The sequence below is a fragment of the Choloepus didactylus genome, chromosome 2 (genome assembly GCF_015220235.1).
Source record: "Choloepus didactylus isolate mChoDid1 chromosome 2, mChoDid1.pri, whole genome shotgun sequence".
Taxonomy (NCBI): Eukaryota; Metazoa; Chordata; class Mammalia; order Pilosa; family Megalonychidae; genus Choloepus; species Choloepus didactylus.
This window is the reverse complement of record NC_051308.1, coordinates 153,000,731-153,026,691: the sequence shown is the minus strand read 5'-3', so window position 1 is coordinate 153,026,691 and position 25,961 is coordinate 153,000,731. Positions and strand designations below refer to the sequence as shown.

At 40.8% G+C, this 25,961-nt stretch overlaps 1 protein-coding gene across 4 annotated transcripts in view; it reads left to right on the top strand.

Moving 5' to 3' along the window:
- Nucleotides 1–8,851: 8,851 nt before the first annotated feature.
- LRRC8D (leucine rich repeat containing 8 VRAC subunit D) overlaps nucleotides 8,852–25,961 on the top strand; it is a 132,501-nt gene continuing 115,391 nt past the window's right edge. Inside the window, exon 1 of one of the 4 annotated variants that reach the window (XM_037826681.1) lies at nucleotides 8,852–9,074. The gene's annotated coding sequence lies outside the window, so the exon portion shown is untranslated. Of the gene's footprint in view, nucleotides 9,592–25,961 lie in introns of all 4 variants that reach the window. The other 3 variants (XM_037826678.1, XM_037826679.1, XM_037826677.1) reach the window with 3 other exon arrangements.

The following is a 25,961-nucleotide window of genomic DNA, read 5'->3' as shown; positions in this document are numbered from 1 at the left end:
CAGTTTATTTAAACAACTTAATTCAACTTTATTTGACTGGATCTTAGAATAGGGAATAAAATATTGATATTCTGTACAGGTTTATATAATACTCTGATGCATTTTGGGCAGAAAATAAAAAAGTATTTGCAAAGTCCTTTGAGCAACTGGAGAAAAACATCGAACTATTAACATTCCCTACCTGGGGAATTCCTACTATTCTCTTAAGCAATCATGGCTCTCAATTTAATAAGCCAAGCTCTTGATCTTGAGGCTTGCCCTTGTGAAACTTATTTGTGTAATGGCAAAGCCAAGCCTACTTATAATTAATGCCTGAGTCTCCCCCAGAGACCCTCTTTTGTTACTCAGATGGGGACTCTATCTCTAAGCCAAAGTCTGCAAATAAACTCACTACATTCCCCCCTATGTGGGGCATGACTTTCATGGTTGTAAGTCTCTCTAGTAACGTGGGGCATGACTCCAGGTATGATCCTGGCCCCAGCATCATAGGGTTGGTTGATCAAAAGAGGGAAAAAAAATAAAACAAAATAAAGTTTCAGTGGCTAAGAGATCTCAAATAGAGTTGAGAGGTCACTCTGGAGGTTGCGCTAATGCAAGTTTCAGCCAGATATTGCAAATTGCCACAGTATGCCAGGCCCCAATCAACAGTGTTCCTGAAAACCCTAAAGAATACCCTGGGCTTTATCAAAGACTCTATAAAAGTTTTACTTATGAAGTTTTTATTTTTCAGAGACTTAAAACCTCCAGATTGTTCCAATGGCAGATAAGCCCTGACACTCAGAGGTACCGTTCTCTTTGAGAACAACAACCAGTTTCATTCCTCTACCCCATAATGTCAATGTCCCTTTTCAGGATAAAGAAGTTAGAATGTTCATCACCCAGATATTCCTCAAGATTGAGAGAATGATCAAATGAGAGGGAGCTGTTGTAACCGGGAAGTTAGAATTAACAAATGATTATGACTACCAATTAATTATATAGATATTTCTTTTTGCTTTCTAGTATATTAGAATACCCAGAAAGAAATACCTAAAATTTCTGGACTGCACTCCAGTTGCCTTGATCTTTGATAACCATTGTATAACTATATACCCTTTACTTTGTGACCTTGTGATTATAAAAACCTTGTGACTGATCCTCACTTTTACCCATTTATCCAGTTTTTCAACTTTAGAGTCTTGTGATCACTTATTAAGGGCCTGAGTCAGCCCAGGTTCCAAAGCTATCTTGATAGACAGTGCCGGATCTAACAAAAATGGGCCTGACTGACATGCACAGTAGCTTAAGCCTTAATCTATAAGTGACCTGTACCTCATTATAATACTAAAAATCATGCTTTTCATTATATTAAGGCCACCATTTTCTTACATATGTTCTGTGACTTAGAATGTTATCAACTTGCCTATGTCCAATGATTAGATCATCTCTAATCTCATCACCTTGAGCCATTGTGCTCATTATCCTAAAGCCTGCCCATTTTTTGATACTATAAAACCATCAGAATTACTGCAGTTCAGAAAGACAGACTTTTAGGCCAATAGGCCCTCTAATCTCCTGCTTCTCACTTAGCATTAAACTCTCTTTTTGAAACCTTGGTGTCTCAGGAATTGGTCATTTGAGTGCATTGGGCAGAGAACCCACCACTTTCGATCAGCTCCAAAACCACAAGATCATCTCAATTGACACAGAAAAGGCATTTGACAAAATCCAACATCCTTTCTTGATGAAAACAGTTCAAAAGATAGGAGTAGAAGGAAACTTTCTCAACATGATAAAGGGCATATATGAAAAACCCACAGCTAACATCCTACTCAATGGGGAAAGAAATCTTTCTCTTTAAGATCCGGAACAAGACAAGGATAACCACTGTCATCATTGTTATTCAACATTGTGCTGGAAGTTCTAGCTAGAGCAATTAGGCAAGAAAAAGAAATAAAAGGTATCCAAATTGGAAAAGAAGGAAAACTTTCACTGTTTGCAGATGACATGATCCTATACGTAGATTGTCCCAAAAAATCTACAGCAAGGCTATTAGAGCTAATAAACAGTTTCAGCAAAGTGGCAAGATATGAGAGCAACATGCAAAAAAACAGTAGTGTTCTTGTACACTAGTAATGAACAATAAGGAGGAAATCAAGAAAAAATTCCATTTACAATAGCAACTAAAAGAATCAAATACCTAGGAAAAATTTAACCAAAGACATAAAGTACCTATACACAGAAAACTATGATCAAGGAAGACCTAAACAGATGGAAGGACATACTGTGTTCATGGATTACAAGACTAAATTTAAGACGTCTATTCTACCCAAAATGATTTACAGATTTAATGCAATACCAATCAAAATCCTAACACCTTACTTTGCAGAAATTGAAAAACCAATAATCAAATTTATTTGGAAGTGCAGCATGCCCCAGATAGCTAAAAACATTTTGAGAAAGAAAAAATTAAGTTGGAAGTCTCACACTTCCTGACTTTAAAGTATATTACTAAGCTATAGGGATCAAAACAGCATGGTACGGGCATAAAGATAGATATACTGACCAATGGAATAGGTAAGAATATATAAACAAATCCTACCACTCAACAACAAAAAGACAAACAATCCAATTTAAAAGACATGGATAGACACTTTTCCAAAGAGGAAACACAAATGCCTAAAAAGCATTTGAAAAGATGCTCAGCTTCACTAGCTATTAGGGAAATGCAAACCAAAACCACAACAAGATACCATTTCACACCTACTAGAATGGCCATTATCAAAAAAACAGAAAACTGCAAGAGTTGGAGAGGATGTGGAGAAATAGGTATACTTATTCACTGTTGGTGGGAATGAAGAATGGTACAGCTGCTCTGGAAGGCAGTTTGGCGGTTCCTCAGAAAGCTAAGTATAGAATTGCCATATGATTCAGCAATCCTGTTACCAGGTATATACTCAGAAGAACTGAGAGTAGGGACACAAATAGACATTTGCACACTGATGTTTATAGCAGCATTATTCACAACTGCCAATAAATGGAAACAGCCCAAATGTCCATCAGCTGATGAGTGGATAAACAAACTGTGGTATGTATATATATAAAACTACCTATTGACCATGCACAGAATCCCAGGAATGGCAGGGACTTGGTTGCCCATTCTTATGTATGGATGATTTAGCCTCATGGTCTCAGCTCACTTTTGGCTCAAGTTCACTGCCTGAGCCGAGCAGGGACACTGACTTGAGAATGATCAAGAATAGGATCTACAGCTGCTTCCTCCTGTAAGTCTGCTTTATATAAGGAGCCGCTCACATTAGGACAGTACTCACTTTTGGTTCCATGACTACAACTTGTCATTCTGAACTTTATTTTCAGAGCATCTCCATGTCACACTACTTTGAAGAACTGTCAGAGGTAGTTTCAGATCATGCTCAGACATAAAAATCTTTCAAACCCAGAATTCTAGAATTTCACCTATGAGTAAGGAAATTCCACAGGCTGGCTCATCTCTTCCTGCCCCCCACACTCCTCTCTCCAGCTCAAGTATGGCTCAGCTTCATCTTGACATTTAAGGTTTCTGGCTGTGCTCATCTTCTCTTCCCACAGATGGGAACTGTCAGGAGACATCCCAACACACTGAGTTCTGGGTGGATTTTTAAACATTCAATTCACCATTTGGAAACAGCAATTACCCTTCCTCCTTTCAAAATGACCACACAAATCAGTTTGCTTTGGGGGCATTTTTATTTTTTTAAAGAATTGCCCAATTTCTTTTTATGGTGCTTTTTCCCAAGATTTTTGTGTCATACCAACTTTCATTTGCCAAAACTATAATTAAAATCCCCACTTGCTATTTTCTGTCACATCTGTGTTCTTTCATTCTCACTTTAACCTTTTATTTTATCCAGATTAGAATACATGGCAACCTCACCCCGCATCACGACAATTTTAAAGTAAATAATATGTTGGGGAAAATGAATATTTAGTCTGCTTTAACATATTTTTTTTCAATATAGTGTTATTATGTTTAAATCTTTTACTTCATAAGAATATAATTTAGAACTTCGGAATTATTATTTCTGCAATTTTGCTTGTTAACTCAGTTTAGATTGTTTTCCCTTATAGGAAACCAGCAAAGTGGTCATGTTTTCCACTGAATTTCTTCTTTTGCCACATAAACAACCAGAAGATGTTTTAGATTTGGAGATTTGAATATGAATGCCTTTTCTCAGCTAACAAAAACTTAGGGAATAGCATGATATAGGAAAATCTCTTCCCAGGAAAAATCTTCCTGAATATACTACTGCATAGAAATCTAAAACAAATCCATTCATTAATTAAAAAAAATTACTGAGTGCCTTTTGAAAAGTCTTGATACAAAGAAGAGAAGAGAAATGGGTGGTGGCTGGCTGGGGGGTTGGAGGGAGTGTGCCAAGAGATATGTTATTCCATAAGATGAGATAAATAATAGTAATTTTTAAAAATGGTGATGCAGTACTCCAGTAAAGAAGGAAAAATTAATGGTATAAGAGAAAGGGGACAATTGCTAGACTTACCATTTGAGATTGGGTGCATTCCAGTAAAAAATGAAGGGATGACTGGCTTTAGAAGAGAGCAGGGATATTTCATCATAGTAGTGTCAGGCAGGAAGACAGTATATGGGTACAGATCCGTAGGTGGTTGAATTTGGTATTTCTGCTTTCATTCTCTAAAAAAAAATTTCCTCAGAGAAGGGAACATGTATTCAAGGGCTACCAATTAAAAAGCACCCTATTGCCTAGATAGGCGACCCTACTTTTACCACTCTACGAATCAATTTCTCCTCATCGTGGTTAAGACATTCACCCTTAGTTTTTCTAGTTTCAGTTTCACCATATTATTTCTGACTATAGCAGTCTGAAAATTTCCCTTCCTCTTTGGACTTGATGTTACCTCACTACTCATGGAGAGTTGCCCCATACACTCCACCCAGTCCCATTTCCTCCATCCTGCTTCTCTTCCCTCAGTCTGCTGATTTCTAGTCTAGTCTCCGTCATTTCAATTTCCTCAGCCATAAAGAAGAGAGACAATTTCCTTCCTTCCTCCAAGACTGAAAACTTAAATATGTCCAAAAAATGAAATGGTTTGAATCCATCTGAAGAAAGAATGGGAAGAAGAGGAAAGTGGGAGGTACTGCCAGGGAGGAAAAGGAAGATGAGAAGGCAACTGCTTTACCATTTGCTTAGGCTGAGTTGCTACTATATAATTCAGGGCATTATATGGATATGAGTTCCTGCCATTTTTAAACATGGAGGTGTTCAAGATGTTCAGATTATTTTTGCTGCAGTATTGAGCCAGAAAAAAGAGATTAAGAGATTTGGTCACACTTATGTGAACAAAGTTATACTAGATAATATTTACAGTGCAAAACCTGTGTTCCAGGCACTCAACTAAGCCCATTCTATATATTATCTCATTTAATGTCAACCTGACAACAACCTGAGATACATATTATTATCCCCATTTCAGCGATGAGGAAACCAAGAGAGGTTAAAGAAAGAGGGGATGGTCAACTAATTTGTGTCCTGCATCTCTTCAGGATTACTACCATGTTTGAAGCAAATATATTCTACATTTATTTGTACATATTATGTAGGTATATCTAGATTTAGCCCCTTACTCCATTGCTATTTTCTCACTTCATAAAGGAATTCATCATGATATTATTCATAAGCAACCTCAGTGCATTTTAAAGCTTGATTTCTACACAACTTTTCAAAAACATATTTGCAGATCATTGAAACTCGGACTCCTTACCACATGTTAGGCACTCTACTAAGTGATGGAAGGAGGAAAAATGAAACTTCACTCCTCCAAGGACAACAGATTCTTCTCTAGGAGGAAAGTCAATTATTCATTCATTCTACAAGTATTTTTGCATGCCTTAAAGCATACTGTGTTATTATTTAGGTAAGAAGAAATCAACTCAGAATTACTTTGTAAAAGGAGATGTACATATAATGGCCTTTATTGTACATGATCCTTTTAGACAGTAACGTGATCAAGTGCTTGAATCCCTGGAGCCAAGTTGCCTGATATAACAGTCTATCTCTGCCACTTACAGGCCTGTGAACTTGAGCTAGTTCCATAACCTCTCTGGTTTCCTCATCTATAAAATAAGGATAACAGTATCTACCTCATAGCGTTAGTGTGAGGATAAAATGTGAAAATATGTAAAATGCTTAAAAGAATAGTGCCTGGTACATCATTAGCACTGTGTAAGTATTAGCAGTTATTATTACTGTGATACAGATTTACCATATGCTGGAACTGTTGCTGATTCCTGACTGTAACAACTCAGCATAAGGGCAATAAGTGCTTTGTAAGTTTTCGTTGACTGGAATTTCCTTGAATCTTTATCCCATTTCCCCTACCCCATCCCTGTAGACATGTCTAATAGACATGTCTATCCTATTTCTTAGTTTTGATTCCAGTGTCGAATCAGCTATTGTCATTTGCTGCCCCTTTCCTATTTATTTTCTTAGAGAAAAAAAAGGGATGCTGACATGGTGTTTTACATCCTTGACCATCAGTTGTCTTTCATTACTTATCAGTTGTAGAATTTTTACTTATTTTAGTTTTTAAAATGCTTTATTATTTTTCTGATCATCAAAGTAATATATGCTCACTGGAAAAAAAATCACTTATAGAACTTTATAACAGAAAGTGAAAGACCCATATCTAGAGATAACCCGTTAACAGCTTTTTATATATGCTGTCAGATTTCTTCTAACCATAAAGTTAGTAACAAGTTTAAGATGAAAAATATAAATAAAAAAACAGGATCATACTGCTTATATTGTCTTATTGTTCTGCAACTTGATTTTTTTTACTTAAAGATCTTGGATATCCTTCCAAACAGATCCATCTTATTTTTTACCAACAGCTAAGTTTTCCTTCTACAGATCAACATCATTTGTTTATCCAATTCCCTACTTGGATTTTGTTATTAGACTTCTACATCATTGTTATTTTCACACTATTAACAAAAAATGCTACAACACACACACAAATATGTACATATATCTTGTAAACGGGTAAATATTTCTGGCATACACTTTTGCACACATGTGCCTAAAATATAAGTTCCTAGGTGTAGAATTGCCTGGTCAAAGAGGATGTGCATATTTATCAAAAACTGCCAAATTGTTCTTCAAAGGGATTTATTCAATTTACATTTGTAGTGTATGAGAATGTCCATTTCTTCATATTTGACTGTTTCAGTATCGTTTTTCTCTTCTCAATTTATGCCAATCTTGAAATCACATTTCTCTCAAATTTAGAATCAGAATTTCAAACCCAGGGAGGACCGAAAGGTAGAGCAAAGTACAGAAGAGTGTTTATACAAACAGCAAAACATTCCAAATTAATGATTAGTAGCAGGATGTTTTCAGCCAAAATATCACACCACTAGATGTTAACCGTTTTTAAAATTTCTTTGACCTCCCAGATCAGCAAACCTGAGACTGTGATTATATCACCTGTCACACACTCTCTAGCCACACATCTCCTTGACTGGGTGTGGGAATAGAAGAGGCTGTTGGCAAGAGGGTAAGGGGAAAGAGAGTGAGAAAACAAGAGAAGGGAAGGACTCAAAATGTGGTGTCACCTTGTAACTGGTCTGCTACTCCTTGAGCGTGCTTTGGGCCTCTCTGTTCATGCTCCTCCCTGTTCCGGGTACTGTTTACTTGCAATGCTTCACGAAAAGGTGCTCACCTATCAAGAATCAGTCCAATCAGCCTCTTCTCTTTAAAGCGTTTCCTGAGACTCTAAGCAGCCACCCTAAAGCCTCACCATACCTGAACAGGCAACTTCTTGAGCATCTATAACACAATGTGCAGCATGTTTATTTAAAACTAGACACTGAATAAATGTTTGAACATTTGCTGATATGGAAAGCTCTTGGTAGAAGTAAGATGAGTCTTCTCATTGTTCAGATAAACGGGAGACAGTGAAGTAATGGACAAGAGTCATTTGTCTTGTTAAAAATCAACAATTCCAAACATTCCTATTGACTTTATTTCTTGATCCCTGCCTGCCCACTCTCCAAAAGACTGCAAAGATATTTCAATCTTAAAAACAAAACAAAACAACAATAAAAGATTGGGGAAGCCATCAAGTTGGAAAACACCTCTCAACAGAGCTAACAACTTTTCTGTCTGCTTTAGATACAAGACAAAAATTTTTGGTGAAGGAGAATGGGGAGAAGGAGCAGATTTAAACAAGAACAGACCCTCTAGCACGTGTTTAATACGAGTTAGAACAAACGAGGCCGGGAAACTCTTTATGCCAAGAGAAAGTTGTGTGCGACCCAAATTCCAGGTAAGTAGTTTCTCCATGGGCTGGAAAACCTTCTACTGGAATTTTCCCCTTATCATTTCATAACATTTCCATCCAAGTCTTAATATCAGAGTTTTAGTCGACAGGAAGGACCCAGGAGAGGCTAGGGTTCTTGACTTTGCCTTGATCCTAGCTGGCGGCAGCGCCTCCCAGGCATGGTGCTTTGCCCACGTGAGCGTGTGATGGATATTACAGCGACGGCGATATATGGTTGGCGTTCTTCCCTGCCCCATGCACCTGCATGGCGTTCAGCAGTTTCTTGCCGCCTGTCACCGACCCCGGGCCACTTCCTTCGCCAGACAGGCCCCATCTGGTTAGCTCGCCGGCCCCAGCTGCGGAAGCGCCCCGACCCTCGGCGGGCGCGGCAGGACAACCGGAGGAAAGTGTTTGCAATCACATGGAGGCCCGGGCCCGCCCCATTGGCTGCAGCCGGGCCAGTCGCGGCGCTCGCCGGTTGCGGTTGGTCCCGGAGCTGCAGCGCCTGAACGGGCCCGGAGTCCATGTTACGCTTTGTCTAATTCCCCTCGTTACAGAGTCATGTGCTGCCGCTCCCGTCGCCGCCGCTGCCGCCGCCCGTGGTGCCCCGGCTCCTCCGCCGCGCTTCGAGGTGGCATCCGCGGGCGGGGCCGCGGGAACAGGGTCCAGGGCGCAGCGCGTTTTCACCGTCCCGGCGCGTCCTGGTGCAGCCGCCGCAGCGCAGCCGCCCGCCGCAGGTGATGCCGCCACTCCTGCCTCGCCATAAGCCCTAGTTCGGCGGCCAGTCTGCCCGGGCTGCCCCCAAGGTTGGTGCGTACCTCTATGAGGCAAGAGCCGGGGCCGAGAGGGAGAACAACGCGCGGATGAGAGCTGCGCCGGAGTCGAAAGCGCGCAGCCCGGGCGCAGGCGTTCTGCCGGGCTGCGCATAGTGCCACGGCCCGGGCGGAGGTTGCGGCCCGGGACTCGCTTCCGAGAGGTGGGGGCCAGCCTGGCCGGGTTCCCGCCTCTGGGACGCCCAGGTTCTGGACGGTGTTCCGCTTTCAGCAATTTGAGGGGCGGGCGCATCGGAAGCTTGCGGTGGGCCCCGCGAAAGGCGAGTGCGAACTGCCTTGCTCCTGTGCCAGCTCGCGCGCTCTCCCTTCTCTCGCCTCCCTCCGCCCAATCAGAAGGGTTGGGAACTCGAGCTACAGCTCCGCCGGTTCTTCCTGGAGGTGGGTGTTTGGTGTCTGGCCTTGCTGACCCGGTGCCCATAAGGTGAGCCCTTTAACTTCTCCAGAAACGCCTTCCCTCCGCCTTCTTCCCGCGCGGGGTGGGCAGGACTGGGAACCTGGCGGGCGGGGGCGGCGAGGTGAGGGCGCGCGCTCCGCCCCTAGCGCCACGGGAAGGGCGGAAGGGACCCGCAGGTGCACCCAGCCCGCCCGCGGGCCATCTCCGGGTTGGGTGCCGGTATAATCCGCCTCTAGCTTGTTTGGAAGCGTGGGCACATGGGAGCAGGACTTCTATGCGAATCCTGTCTGGGGTGTTGGAAAGGAGAGGGAAGATTAGGAGTGGTTGCCAAAGGGACTGTCACCTCCTGCTCCTGGAGGGTTGCTTCTCTTATTGGGGGTATCCCTTGGGGATAAATAAATGAGTGCTTTGGTTTCATTAAAAGGCCAACCACAGTGAAGAAGAACTGCTACAAGTCGAGGGGAGGAGAGGTAGGTCCCTGCTGGAGAGTGGTTGGGGTATGCGGTCCCAGCGGTACACAGTTGGGGAGACGTGTGGCCGACAATGGGAAGGTAGGGTTACCTTGAGGGTGGAGACTGATGGAGGGTGCAGCACAGAGGCGAAGGAGAAGGGAGCACTCAGGAGGTCGGCAGAGATGGGGAATAGGTATTGGGGATTCCTAGTCGAATGTGGGTCCAGCTTCAACCACTTGGGCTCATACATGGCTATTGTTGCTTCTGAGATTTCCTCCTTTCCCTCTCCATTGCTTTCAAAATATCTGTTGAGCAAAGAAAAATAGGAAGACATATTTTGAAAGGGATGTGGGACTGGATAGAGCTGACTATAAACTTCCCTTAGCAACTTCGATCATAAAATTCAGCTCAGGCAGCATTTATTGAGGACGTATTATGTGCTCTCTGCTGGATGCCAGAAGAGTCTGGACAGGCAGGGAATTCCTGTCTGCAGTAATGGTGAGGGCTGTTTACCTCATAAACCACCAAAGGGACCATCTATGTGCCAAAAATGATTTAGACCTTCCCTGTCAAAGCCTCTGGAGCCTCTGATTCTTACAGTCCTGTGGGAAGAATCCTGCACCATAACCAGTAAATGGAGTCTTCAGACAGCATTTATTTTTCTGCTCCTAAATACTGACCAAACACCTAGTGTTAGCTAGGTCAGAGTTATAGTTGTTGCTTCTGCTGTCTTTGACACCAACTGACTAAAACCCTGTTAAAATCCAAGAGCAAAATAACAAAGGTCCTGAGATTAAAAGTAGATGGTTAAAGTAAAGATGGGGGTCAGATGATTTGTGGTGTTTAGTCTCTGTAGGTTATTTAGGAAGCTTCCAATAAAATGATCCATAGAGCTAGAAGTTGTTCCAAAGTCTTGAATTGGTGTGTTGTATTTATATATTTGAACATTTTATCTTAGATTTACTTCGTTTTCATTGAGGGTTTGTGTGTGTGTACTTTGTTGATTAAAACACAACCGATTAGAAGGTGAGAGAGTAAATTGTCCTTAAATGACCCAGTTCGCCTTAGCCTCTTCCACCATCATGTTTGGTAGTGTATGATGCAACAAAGTATTGAGCCATAGTCGCGTGTTTTTCTCCTTGCTGCATTTTCCAACATTTAAAAACCTTGGTCAAAATTTGGTCTGTTTTTCTTCTTATATTGTGCAGGGCTTTTGGGATTAATCTTAGAATTTTCTGATGTAATTGTCATGTCCAGATAGTTAAATTGTTTTGGTAACTGTATTTTGGCATCTAGATTTGGCTCAGTTTCAGCACTGTAGGTAAATTGACAATAGCTATAAAAAAGCCTACATTTTGTCAAAACTGTTTACTGACGATCATATATGTTCTTGAAATGGTACTTGGTGAGGGATTTTATATATTTATAATTGTAATTGGTGTTTGACATTCTAAGAAACACCAGTCAGTAATTTATTGAGTACCTGTGGTAAGCCGAGAACCAGAGTGGATTCTCTGGGACCTTACAAGGAAGGAGAAGATTCAACCGGTCATAGGGTCAGATAAGACAGGTACATGTGAGGATACCACCAGAAGCAAACAATTGCATTTGTCTAAGAGAGCAGGGAATACTGAAACGGGAAGGGTTTTTGGAGCCAACTGGAAGTGCTGTGTGTGTTGGTGTTAGTGGGGGAGGGTAAATCTGAATTGACTTTGGACAGTGGTCAGGGATGTAGTTGCATCGAAGGAAGGGACAGGAAATCCCCCATATTAGGGGAATGGTACATGGTATAGCTTTGAGGTTTGTCACTGGTGGAAAACTAAATAGGTTTGCCTGGCTGGAGCAGAGAACATGATGGGTGAAGAAAGGCAGAGGGAAGCTAGTTAGTGGGAAACTTGAAGCAGTAATCATTTGCCCCATGATCAGGGTTCTCAACCATGGATAATTTTTGCCCCTCAGGTCATCTGCAACGTCTAGAGACATTTTTGGTTATGCTAGCTGGAGAGTGGGATGCTATTGGCATCTGACGGGTAGAGACTAGGGATACTGCCAAACATGCTACGATGTATAGGATACCACCATCCCCACCCCAATTAAGAATTGCCCAAGATAGTAGTGCAGAGGTGGAGAAACCCTGACCTAGACAATGACCATCACTGTGGTATTCTGATAAATGGAGTTATATCTCAGAATAGCCTTGAGGGATGTGCTTCTTGACATGTAAGGAAGAATAACATTGAGTGTCGGGAGCCAATCTGAGAGACTTCTGCTGTGCTCTGCTGTCTGGACTGATGAGGGTCCAGGCTAACCTTGAGAAGAAAGGGGCAATTTCAAGAGAGATCATGGCAGATGAACTAATAGGCGGTAAAATATTTGGATAAGTGGGAGTCGTAGTATTAAAATTGGAAAGGGTTTTAGAGAGGCCCTGGCCCAACTTCTTTAATTTAGTGAATCCTTATATTTACCAGTCACCCCCTGTTTAAATAGCTCCTTAAGAAGGCATGTTAGAAAAACCTTTCTTATTTGAGCTGAAGATCACTTCCTTGAAACCTTATTCTATTCTATTCTTCTGGAATACCTACTTTCACGGGGCAACCCTTTGAATGCAAAAAAACCAGAGTGATTACTCCCTCCCCCAACTTTTCTCAGTGCAAAATAGTCCCACTTCTTTTTACAGTCTTCTGTGGGACATGATTTCTAGATGTCTTCTCAGTTTGTTAGTATCTCTCATAGTGAGTAATGGTGCCTGGAGTTGAATACGGTTTTCAAGAAGTGATTTGGACAACAAAGAGTACAATAAGATGGCTATTTCCTAAACCTGGGCAAAAAGGTCTACTTACAGCAGTCTAAGATAACAATTGCCTTTTTTTTTTTTTAAAAGCAGCCCCTACCACAGACTCATGTATAGGTGATAGACAGTCAGATATTTTGTTCTTTGAGCTGCTGTATTCTGATTTCATTGGGCTTTTTGTGTGTGTTTGTGACGCTGAGTGGACGATTTTTAAAAATTTATTGTCCAGCTTCATCTTGTTTATTTTGGTCCAGTATTCTAGCCTGCTGAGATTTTTGAATCTTGATTCTGCTTTCTGTCATATCAAAGAGAAATGGAGGATAATTTTGCTTGCCAAAAATCATTTATATCAGTACTACATGAAACCCAGTAGTTTGGTGCTGCTGGTCCCATTTGAGTGTTAGGGTGCTGAGTGATGGAGATGTGTTTTAGGGGCTCATTGGCCCTTAGTTTGGGGGCTTCTGAAGAATCTGTGTTTATGGCCAAGCATCACTGCCTTTAGCTCCTTTGCAGTGTTTGCACCTGAGGTGCCCTTTCAAAATTGTCTGAGTCTGTTGCAAGCTTATGAAAGCTGTACTGCATCCTCTGGGGTCTTTCTAATTCTGTTTAAACATCTGGAAGAGACTTTCTAATGTTTTATGAAAATCTGAAGCTTGCCAGATCAGAATTGTTTTTGAAATTTGTGTAGAGATAGGCCCATAACTGGTATTGTCCAAAACCACTTATAAACTTGGTTCCCACACATGCCAAGTTCCTTTTTTTTCTGTTTGTTAGTATACCCAAGATACTTAATCAATGACAGCTTTACATTTGGGGAAGGGGAGAGATTGAGGCTTAGAAATGAACTTTTCTCCCAGAACCGGACGTTAGCTTGTCATTGGTGTTATTTCGTACTTAGAGTTCACGTGTCTTCACTGGCAAGACATTAAGGAAAGTACTGTTCCCATATATCTTGAGGCAGACAGGTCAGATATCCTAGATAACTTAGTGCCACATTCTCAGGTTCTAGATCTATCCAACAAACTAGATTCAAACAAATGGCTTGGTTTGGGTGGTAGCCATCCAACAGTGTTGAAGGAATTCTGCAGCAAAATTCCAGAATTCATAGCCAACATGTGCACCCTCTGTTATGCATGCCCTCTGTTATGCATGCCCTGATCCCTTGCTGGTGTGTTGTCTATCCTGAGGAGAGAAACTGGTCTCGCTTCTCCACATGGGAAACCTGTCCACCATCCTTTGGCTATGAAGGATATTCTTATGAGAAGGGATGTTTTGTGAAATTTCTTGAAGGAAAAATATTTGAGCATGCTTAGACATTGTCCTTTTATACTTTCAAAGCCTGTGTCAAAGTTGAAGTCACCTCGGAGAGTTTATAGCTGGAAGAGATCAATCCTTTAATTTTATAGATAAGAAAATCCAGGCCCAGGGAGGTGATGTGATTACCTTAAGCTTACACGTGTAATGACAGTGCCAGCCCTAGAAATCTTTACTGCCTTAAAGGCCACAAATAGACTAAAGATAAAGATTTCTCCTCTGGTTGGTGTGTAAACAATGGGATCCCTCAGGTCTTATTTACATAATTGATCTAAAAGAAGGAGCACACAGTGGAATTTCTGGGTTTACATATGACAGTAAGCTCTTCTAAATTATGAAATACCTAACCAATGGGGATTTACTCCAGGGAAACCACAGGAGGATGTGCTCGTCATCAGAAGATTTGCAGGTGAGTTTCTACATGGGCAAATATGAGGTCAGTTATTAAGAGGGAAATTATGGAACTGTCATAGATGATATTTTGTTGAGAAAACCCAGGAAAGGGCTCTGAAAATACTTCACAGTGTTGTCCCAATTGCTGTTACAGACAGAAAGGACAAGAAATGCTAACCTTCATCAAAATGATTCTGGAAACAACAGAGAAAGCATAATGTTAACTGAATTTCTGCTGTGCTTTGTTTGAAGTCATGGACACTTGACCTGAAGAAAGACACTGGAGATGGAATGACTTTGACATAATGGTACCTAGAAAGTTTGGACATTCCTGCTAGAATGTAAGCTCCATGAGGACAGGAGCCTGCTTCTCTAATAAAAATGTTAGGATTTCCAGCTGTCTGGAAAGAAGGTGGCTGGGAGGAGATGTTATTGAAGCCCATGAAACCACTAGAATGGGGACATAGGAAACCTTGGTGACCTAATTCTAGTAAACCGGATGGTATTTTAGTTGCCTACTGCCTTGATTACATCCTCCAGTACTCCTTCAGTGTGGTGAAGGCGGGGATGTTCCTGTCCTGTTCACCACTGTTTTTCCTAGAATCTTGAGCATGGCAGGCCCTCCATTAGTATTTCTTGCCTGAAGGCAGGAATGAAGAAGTGTATCTTAAAGCTTTATAAGACATAAATTCAGGATGAATGCAAAGAAACGTGCCAGTTTCTTAACCCTGGCTGATATCAGAATCAGTCTGGGAGCATTTTTTTTTTTAATTTAATTTTATTTTGAAATAAATTCAAAGTTATAGGAACAGTTGCAAAAACAATACAAACCCCATACACAGAACTCCAGCATACCCTGACCCCCCTCCCCTGATACCCCAATCCACCAACTTTAACATGCTGTCACACCGGTATTTCTTTCCCTCCCTCCCTCCCTCCCTATCTATCATCCATCATCTATTGCTCTGTCTTCTGAACATATGAGAGTTAGCTGCACACATCCTTGAACACACACTATAATTCACGTATGTACTTCCCATGAACAAGAACATTGTTTTATGTAATTCCATTAAATGCAGCTAAGAAGTACTAGATATTCAGCATTGATACAAAGCATTCATTCTATATTTCCTTTTTTTTTTCCTCCCCTATGTCTCAACTGTGTCCCTTTGAGCCTCCTGTCCTCCACCCTCAGATCCCATCTAGGGTCATCCTTGGCATTCAATTGTCATCTATTTAGACTGTCCTTTTTTTTTTTTCTTTTTTCTCAATGTGGAAACATATATACAGCCTAAATCTTCCCATTCCACCCCCTCCCTAGCCTTCCATTAGTGGGATTAATCACATTTAGAATGTTGTAATGCTATCTCTTTCCCACCATCCATTACTAGAAATTTCCCTTCACCTCAAAATACACATGCCCAGGCTCTGCCTCATACCTGTTGAATCAGAGTCTCTGGGTTGGGGTTTACGCATGTGTGGTTTTGAAAAGACCTCCTTCCTCCCAGGTGATTCTGTTGCATAGCCAAGGCTGAAAACCACCATCTTACACAGTTGTACATGAAGACTGGCTGCTAACTGAATACTCCTTCAAAAGAGTTTTGAAACATGGATGACAGTCCCATTACTGGTTATTGAGACCAAAAGGAGCTTTGAGGATATATCCGTTTCCTTAGAAGATGGTGACCAAGACAGAAGATGTTCTTGAGTGTGGCCCTTGATGCCTCCATGAGCTTCTGCATCCTGATCTGGATGGCATGATGGGGCCAACTCACAGTCCACTCCTGGGCAGTCATTTCCAAATGTGGATCATGACGATGGTTTCACCAGCCCAAGAAAAATGAGAAGAGTAAAGACAATGTAGTAAGCTTTTCAGTTTTAATTTTAATGTTAACTTTATTCCATTTAAAGGGTCTTTCCTACTTTCAGGGATTATCCCCCCCCCTCCCCTTTTATTAAATAATTGTAGAATATTTGGTGGTGGTTTGCTCTTTGGTGTCATTTCTTGGTCCCATAAACCCGGCAATTTTTATGATGGTCTTCTTTTTGAAATGTTGCTGGTCTGTGAAATCAAAAGTCTGGGAAATCTCTGCTGCTCTGAACTTTTCAAAATGTCTGTATCCTCCCCTTGCCACCTGCTTTTGAGAAAGGCTCACAGATATTGATGTTAGAGTCTATTACTTGTGTTTCTTTTCTTGAAAACATTTTTTCTTTCCTTCCCTGCTTGCTGGTAATAGTTAGGAACATTGCCAGAGAAGGCTTCACTTCCCAAGCAACACATAAATCCCATTGCTGTATCTGAGCACCAACAGTAGCCAACACTGCAAAAGATTCCAGAGGGCAGGGAGAAGAAAGGGTGTGCAAGACAACCCTTCTCTCTGAAGGATGTTGGCCACCAGAAAGATGCTGATCCAGATCTCACACAATGGAGACAGGGCAGATCTGATGACTGGGTATGAAATGGAATCAATCAAAATGTTCTTCACAGATTGTTCCCAGCCCAGTTCTAAGAAATGTTTGGAAATTCAGGTTTGTTGGAAAATGGTCCTTGTAATGCTTAAAATGGCACCTACTGAATAACCTTTCAAAATCAGTTTGTGTCAGATATAGTTTTTTTTTAACTAATAATAGTTATATTAGCTGGTTAAGAAGTAATTTGCAACTTATGGAAAATTCGGTTATTAATAATAAGTTCCTATTTATTGAACGTTTACTGATTGTCCACACTTATGCCCTGGAATTTACATATTCTCAGTTAATCCTTTGTGGAAGGTAGACAATTCCCACTATACAGATGAACTAACTGAGGCTCAGAGAGGTTAAGTGATTTGCCAAAAATCGCACAGAAGTGGTGGAGCTGAAATTTGAAACCAGGCTTGCTTTCTCTAAAAGCCTATTCTGTTACCCACTGTGTTCTTTCTATTTATCTACTTAGATTTCTTTGTACACATTTTGTAATACCTATTAATATTTCTGTTTAAGGACTAAAAAGAGAATCCGATTCTGAGGAGAAGGGGACCTTACAGCTCATCTAGTTGATGGCCCCCATTTTATGAATTGGGACCTGAAATCTGGTAACATGATCAAGAGTAAAGCTATGGTAGGATCTGGGTCTTCAGGCCAGATGTGTTCTTGTTCTTGTGTTCTCGTTCTCACCCTTGCATCATGGTTTTAGAAATTATCAGCCTGTTGGTAAATGCATATGAGTGAAAATTTATCCAAAATTGAGGGTTTAACTTAAAATCACTTGATGGTTTTGGTATTTTTTCCTATCCTGTTCTCTGTTATCACTAATAATGGTCATAGAATGCCACTTGGAATAATGCACATTAAGCACCCTCCTCCTAATTAGATCTGACCCTACAGTAACTATTGTACTTTAATACTATATAAAGATGTAGCTCGTCTCTGCTAATGTGTTATGTCCACGTGCTTGCTGATTAAATGCTGTATAACAAATAAATGCAATTCAAAACGAATAGTCATTATCCATATCCTCAAAGTTAAAAAAAAAAAAAGAGTGGGTAAATAAATGTCCATATATCTGTGTCATATATTTATAGTCTGTTTTATTTGTATTATGCTCAAGTGTAATCATTTTAGTGGAGTGAATTCATTCTGTTTAAGCTTCCGCTTCAACAGTTTTATTTTTCGTATCAACTTTTAGCCAATAATAAAGTACAAAGTGGGAAGTATTCTACAGTGTTAAACCACTTTCACAAATATACCCTCTTCCTACACACACAGAGAGACTTTCTCTAACTAAATTCTTTCAGATATTTTTCTATTATAGAAATGTTTCTCTCACACTTAGTTCTAAGTTCTTTTCCTTATAAATTATTTGGATGTGGCATTCCATACCAAGGAGAAACTTTATAATTGTATTTGTAATATCTGTACTAACTGGACAGAGAGAGAGTTTGAATTGGATATTAGCTGCAGCCCCTGGAGTCTCAGGCAAATACCAAATGATGCCTGAGTGGGCCTCAAGTAAGATGATTTCTGGCAGCTGATACTCAATCTCGGGAGGATGGGGTGGGGGTGGGTGGAATCTGGGCTGAGTTATAAAGTACAGGTCCTGTCTAAAGGGGGTTGCTGCTATTTAGCAGCCTATTCTCGCCATGTGGGAATGTGGGCCAGTGTTGCAAGATCTTTCGACTTTTTCACTGTAATCCAGAAATCTGGATTACTGTGTAAAATCTGGTTTTAAAGTGTGGCTAATTCAACATTTTAAATATGAACCTGCTGTAGACCAAACAGAATAGCTTTGTGGGCTGGATATAGTCTGTGAGTTTAGACCCTCAGACAGAAAGCCCTTTGATGGCCAGATAAATGGGAAGCATTGAATCTGATTAGGAGCACAGTACATTTTTAAAAATCAGCTTAAATTGAAACAAATTAAAACTTGATTTAGACTTAGCAGAACAAAACACACCAAAACCCCCTTACTTGATATGTAATGATTTCTGCCCTTTAAATTTTAGTATATTATGTCTGAAGTGGATGCATTTGAAAGGGGTTGTTCTACCCACTATGTAATAGATTCAGAGAGAAGGATATAGAATATGGGAATGAAGATGCCAATAAGAAGTTGCTGTGGGTATATGGGGGAAGGAGCAGAGGGTCTGGTGGTAGAGAGTGAGGGGTAAGGCCTACTCGAAGTGGAAGAAAGCTCCTCTGCCTCAGAAAAAGGGAAGTCGTTTTGTTTATATCTTAAAGCTGGGGTTAAGTGGGGAAGGAAGGGAGGAAAACAAAGGAGTCCTTACGTGAGAAAGGGAAAATTGTAACCCAATGATATAAGAAATACTGCAGATTCTATGTGAGTGGGTGAGTCCAGCGTTTTTTGCCATTCCTAGAGCACTCACATTAATTTGTTGTGACTTCTGCAGCAGGGGAATGGAAAGGGTTCCCATCAAAGAGGAAAATGCAAGTGAGAAAGAGAAGAGGGGTCCACAGAACAGCAACATCAAAAATCTGGAAAATGTTTGCACTGTGGAAAGTTGGCTATGTTTGAGTATAAGCCAACCCCCCACCCCACCCACTCAAACCACAGTAAACTTGTGGGCTTTTGCATGGCAGACCCGGGGAGGAGATGGCTTTGAGAGCAGCTTGCTCTGCATGTGGAAGGCTGGTGCTCAGCACCACTTGGATTAGTCCCAGGCTTCTTTATTGCAGCATGGCTGCATCTGCTTTGCCAGGGTGCTCTGCTTGGAGAACAGCGTGGGCTGGGTTTCAGCCCTCCTCCCCCTGGAGGGCACACTGTACAGGATACAACTGCAGACTGCAGACCCCTGTACAGCGATCCTGCTAGTGCTCTTCTCTTTAGTTTTTTGTGCTCCACTGTGGAAAGTCCTTCCGTACGTGAAGTGTAATTTGTTGTACCTACACCCTCTTTGATTGAGAAGAGAGTAGGAATGTTTTAACAGATCTCTGTTACCAGCTGAGTCTAGAATTCTAGCTTGAGAGGGGATTTTTAAAAGCATTCTTCTCTTTGATCATCCCAAGTCTAGCACGTTGTTCCTGGAATTTCAGTATTTTCTGGGAAAGAAACCTTTTGCTTCATCAGCATGCTTTGTTCCAGTCCTTAGGACTGTTATATATATCTGTGTGATCAGAACCAGGTCTTCCTAAACAGGAATAACTAAAAAAATTTTTTAACACTGGTTGCTTTTAGACTATAATAAAAAGTACATTTTTAAAATGCAGCCCCCACATTTATTAGTGTAATGGAATAAGGGTCTTTGTTTCTCATGAAAGAAACAGGTTTGTGGTGTGAGAGAATGGGTACAGGTTTTCTTGCACTGTTGCTGTGACAAAGGAAAATATTTCGGATTCCACTGCTGCTTCTTCCACGGACTCTAGTTCACAGATGGAAAGAAATCCTGGAAGATCCTATCAGGAAGCGAAACTTGTAAATAACCTTTGTGCTGGTTTGGGCAGTATGGATTAACACACTGAACGAGAATTCTTCTTTCACCTTCTTATAAAAATGCATTTTAAAAAGAACCCAATCCCAGACACTAATCTATTCTGGAAATAATTGGAAACCATGGTGAAGCACTCACCATGCCCCAGGCAGTGTTCTAAGCACTTAACACACTCACTCACTCCATAATGGCTCCATTTTGTAGCAGAGGAACCAGGCCCAGTTCCCCAGCCTAGCTGTACCTCCCTGTTACCTGAGCAGTCAAGGTCACTTAGCCTGCAAGTGGCAGAGCTGTGATTCGAACCCACGCTGTCCTGTTTTCAGGATCTGTGCTCCTTAGGTCTGCCTTATTGCCTCTTACACTCTCTCACAACCATGGTAACAGGTTTGCGTCAGAAATTGCTTCCCACATCCCCTCAGTCTCTTCAACTGTGGATCAGGGTTTGATTAAGAAATGAAAGAAAACTATACTCCTTCCCTGAGTCCTCCTCCCTAAACCAAATGGACTAATGAAATCATCAGGAAACAATTTCCATCTAGGGACTGGAAAGTTCAATGAAGGATGTTCTGGGATACTGGACTGATTATTGTAAGGGCTGGAGTTAGAGCCTTGTTGCTACGTGACAGCCTTGACAACCCTTTACACCAGAATTGTTTTTAAGGGCACAAAACCCCTATCTATTTTACCTTCTTAAGAGCAGTTTTTATGTTGCTTTTCACACTTGAAAAATTGGGCAGTGGGAAGGATCCAGGATTTGGAGCTGAAAGGACTTGAGTCCTGCTCCTGGCACTCTCTTATACTGACTTGTGGTGTGACCTTGGGTTTCTTGAGACTTGTGTTTTGTCACCTGTAAAATGGGGTAGAGGATAAAAATGGTAAAATGATTCATTTGGTGAGGACGAGGAGCTAATATGACAATATTTCATTAACAGCGGTAGCCCTGTGTGTTAGGCAGTGTGTTGACCAGCATGGGCTTTGTGTCTTAGAAGTCATTTTCCATGGATGGGTGCTTAGGTAGGTGCTTGGGGAGTGGTTGGGAAAGGTTTGTGTTGATCCAGGCTCCTTTCCTTTCCTGTTCTCTCCTTACCTGCATTATAGTGTGAACGATTGTGTGGGTGTCGACTCAGTTTCTGGCCCAAATTCCTTTTCCTTGGTTTTTCGCCCCTCCTACTTTGGGCTCGCCTCCAGTTTGCCTACAAAGTGCTGTTTGTTGTAAGGGTGAAGCTGGCGATTCTCTGGAAAGCAGCACTGGCTGCAGGCAGTTACTGTAGTTCAAAGCAAAAAGCCAAGCTGAAGTAGGAGGACACTGACAGGGCTTGTTAGAATTTTATACATTGATTTTTTGAAAGAAAGAGGAGTAAGAGACGCCTTCTCCAAAGAGAGATTATGAAATGTCCTTCATAAAAAAGCAAAATTGGGTAAGGAGAAGGGGCTTTAAGAAATCACTGCTTATTACTTTGAAAGAAAACACTTTCTGAGTACTTACTATGTCTGCAGTACACTCTAGTAGGATAGGAAACAAAGGCTATCATTTTGGTGCATTTAGGTGATCTGCATTGGGTTTAACACTTTTCCTGTTTTATTTTTACCTTAGCTATGAAGATAGGTATCAGTGATTTCCCACTTCAGAGATTACAAAATTGAGGCTCAATGCGGTTAGATAACCTGATCAGGGTCACATTGCTAGAAGACCAAAATTTACCTAGATCTGTCTCCTATCTACAACAGGAAAGATATGCCCCAGCTTTCAAGGGGGAGACAGACGTGTAAATAGTTTAGTATAATTCTAGACAATGTGCAGTATATTTGCTGTAATTTCTCCATGTGGTAAGTTTTGTGGCCATTTGTTCAAAGGAAGGAGAGTGATTTTGACTGGAAGGTATCAGGGGAGATTTCACAAACAGTAACCTGAGCCGGACCGTGAAAGATGAGGAAGGTGGTGATGGGCAGAGAATTGGTCGGAGAGCCAAGGGAACACTGGAGCATCAAAGTAGGGGGATCTGCAAGTACCCAATATGGTTGGGGAGTAGTGCTGTAATAAGTGTGAGAGGTGCTAGGGAAGGAAGCCAGAATAGTAGTTGGGGACAGGTTAAGGAGGGCTTGGAGTGTCTCGCTAGGGAATTTGGACCTCATTCCAAAGCCTTTGAAGGTTTATTCCATTGCAGATTGTTGAGAAGGGAAATAATTTGGTCTAGTCTGTGACTTTCAGTGGCTCTGTTGTTAGAGTGAAGAAAGGATTAGAATACCTGTTTAGGGTTCCCCAACCAGGCTGTACCTTAGGGTCACCTGGGAACTTCTAGAATGTCCAGATCCTGGAACTGCACCCCCCCATGGGTTCTGATGCTGCAGATCTGAGGTGGGGCCTAAGAATTGCATTTAAAGGGCCCTACAGGTGATTCCAAAGGCAGCCAGGCAGTGAGGGAAGGTTTCCTGTCCGCATAGTACTTGCAGGAAAGTGTCTGGGCTGAGGCTTATTTTGGGTTTATCATTGTATGGATGATCTTAAACCATAGGAGGGGACCAGTAATCAAACCTTGGGGAAGACTCTTCTCTGTAGATGTCGAGAGTTTTATGGTTTACTTTTTATTCTCTATAAATATTAAATCTCAGAATATTAGCATTTAACTGAAGGTTTTCACGTATATTTTCCCATTCCTATCTAAAATGTAGTATGGCTCTTTAAGCCTTCGTGCTAAATTTCCCTTTTCTTTCTGTGTTTACTTATAAGGAAATGGAATGTGTAGGATTTCATTGGTGGCTGCCTCTTTTCATTGACTGTCTCTCTTAGCTTTGGAGGCCACTGTCTGGATGTTAATCCCACTCTGCCACTTACAAGCTGTGGGACCATGAGCGAGTTATTTAACTTTCTATAATACGGAGATGTAACAGTATGTACCTGCTAGGGTTAGTTGTGAGGATTAAGTGGTTTATGTAAAACGCTTATGTTCCTGGCACATAGTTAACACTCAAATGTTAGCTGCTGTTGTTGCTGTTATTTTTGTCATTAATTCTGCAGATACCCAAAGGCTTTTCTTATATTTCCCATATATCAAGAGTTTACTTGAAAAAAAAAAAATGACAGTACAAATTATGTTGCGAGTTGTAAGGGTGACATATTAGGAAGTTTGAATCACGTAGTGTTCCCTCTTTCCTTTCAGAGCTTTTTATTTTCTGGAAACAAATGTTTCCCTCTAATAAGCAAGCCTTGGAGCCTGTATCTGGGAAAGAACCTTTCCTTGCACGTGGGCCAGTGCTAATAGTTCAGTTCTTCAGTCGCTTAGGAGTTGGGTAAAATGATGCTCACTTGTACATTTCCTGGGGCCCAGCCTGAATTGGGGCCATGTTTTTCCAACATTAACAAACTTCTCTTTCTCCCATTTCTTGAGTTAAATCAACTGCTGGCTTTAAAGTATAATTTTTTTGCTGGGAAGGCAAACAGTTCTCACCAAGGGAGAAGAGATTTCTCAACATTAAAGAAATTAGAAATTATAATGTATGCTTAAAAAAATAATGTTCGTACAAGTTTTAGCCCCTTGTTTCCCCCTTCTCTGCTGTCCTTCTTTTTCCTGCCCTGTGTTTGCAAACCATTCTCATGACCTTATGCCTGTGCGGCATATTTGTAGTGGGGCCAGATTATACATACACCACTGATTTTTTTCATCTGGCCGCCTAAACTCAACCTTCGAGCCCCTTCATTTCTTTGGGTTTTGCTAACAATGTCTTCTTGTTGAAAGGAATATTATTTCTCATGAACTTTACTAATGGTGTGTGGAATAATAAGATAATACTTTATGAAGTTCAGACCTTAGATCCTAAAATTTAAAATAAATCCAATTTATTGTCAGCCTTGGCATGCCAGGTCTAGAAGTGGTTGCTTCCCGTTGTGGATCCCAGCCCCTCCCTGCAAATTAAAGGGAACACAAAAAATGAAACTGAACTTCTTGTTTTTTCTCACCTCTCTGTTAATGTAACTAAGTCAATTGGCTCGCCCTCATTTGCCCTTTTCTCACTTCCCAAATTAATGTTATGTGCAAATTTGATTCTAACAGTGTGAATAATTTCTAAGTTACTTTTGAATACAGATTGCATACTGTTTCTTATAGCTCTTTTCTTCATCATACTAGTAGATGTATCCAGTGTTTTACATTTTAGAGGGCTTAACTCCTGTGTGGCTCTTGTAGCCACATAAATTTCAGTTGATTTAGTGATCCTGATTTCATGAGACACTGTATCAAATGGTTCACCAAGATCAAAGTACATGGGGTTCATTGCATTCCCTTCCGGTTGCTCATTCAGTTGTGCTGTAGTCAGGCGGTCCTGGAGCCATGAAATCCAGGATTCTGGGCAAAGTGAGGAAGCAGCCCTTCTTCCTGTCTTTTTGTGGATTTGTGCCTGGCTTTTCCATTTTGCTAATAACTTTCATTTCTGTTCAGTATTCATTTATTCAGCAACATGTACCAGACTAAGCATCTGTGAGCTATAGAATCTTAGCCTAGTGCTCCTACAATCAACTACACTCTTAAAAAGAAAAACCTTTGAGCCTTTCACTCCACTCCACTTCTTTTGCTATATCCCTGGGACTGTACTACATGAATTTTCACATTGGAAGAAACAAACTCAATCTATCTGCATCCTATTGGTAGTAAAGTGTGTTGGTTAAAAGTAAACTATGGCCAGCCAGGCTAGCAGTGTGACTTTGGGCAAATTACTTAACGTCTCTGTGACTGTTTACTGCTCTGTAACATGGAGATACTAATAATTCCTGCGTCACAGAATTGTCAGGAATAATTGAGTTTACATATGTAAAGTGGTAGACTTTTTTGAGTTAAGGCTACTAAAAAATAATGATGAATACTTTTTCAAAAGTTGATAATAAAGTTTATAGATTTCCCAGGTGCTTTGCTTTGCTTTTGTGCCATTTGCCTTGGTCAGTCCTCTGTAGGTAAACGAAAGATAAAAATCAAATCTCTGCTTTTGCAACCTTAAATTATTTGAATTGTTTTTCTCCTTTACGACTCCGTTATAAAGGATGATTGAGAGTTCATGTCTTCAAAAGACAGTCAGTAATGTGTGTGACTTATTTCCTGTTTGCTCTTATATTTTTTTTAGCAAATGTATGATCTTAGAGATGTCTGTACACACACACATTTTGAATTCTTTTTAAAGGATTTTTCTTTTCTTACTAATGAATGTTAACTTTGGCTTATTAGGACAAATTTTGAATTGTTGGGAGATTGTGTGTGTGTGTGTATAAAATATATATTATTTTTTAAAAAAATAAGAGTGCCCAAAGAGAATTTAAAATATGTTTAATAAAGGAAGCACAATTACCCAGCACAGACAATGAACAGACAAAACATGCATTCCAAAGAAAAATATCTTATAGGACAGTGTTCAGTCTACACAATACACATTGTGGTTACTAGTCAGTAGATAACCCAAAGCTGTTCATTGCGAGCAGTCTGTGCAGGGTACATTTTGAATACTCGTTTAGCTTTTTAACAGGTATTTGCATTTAGT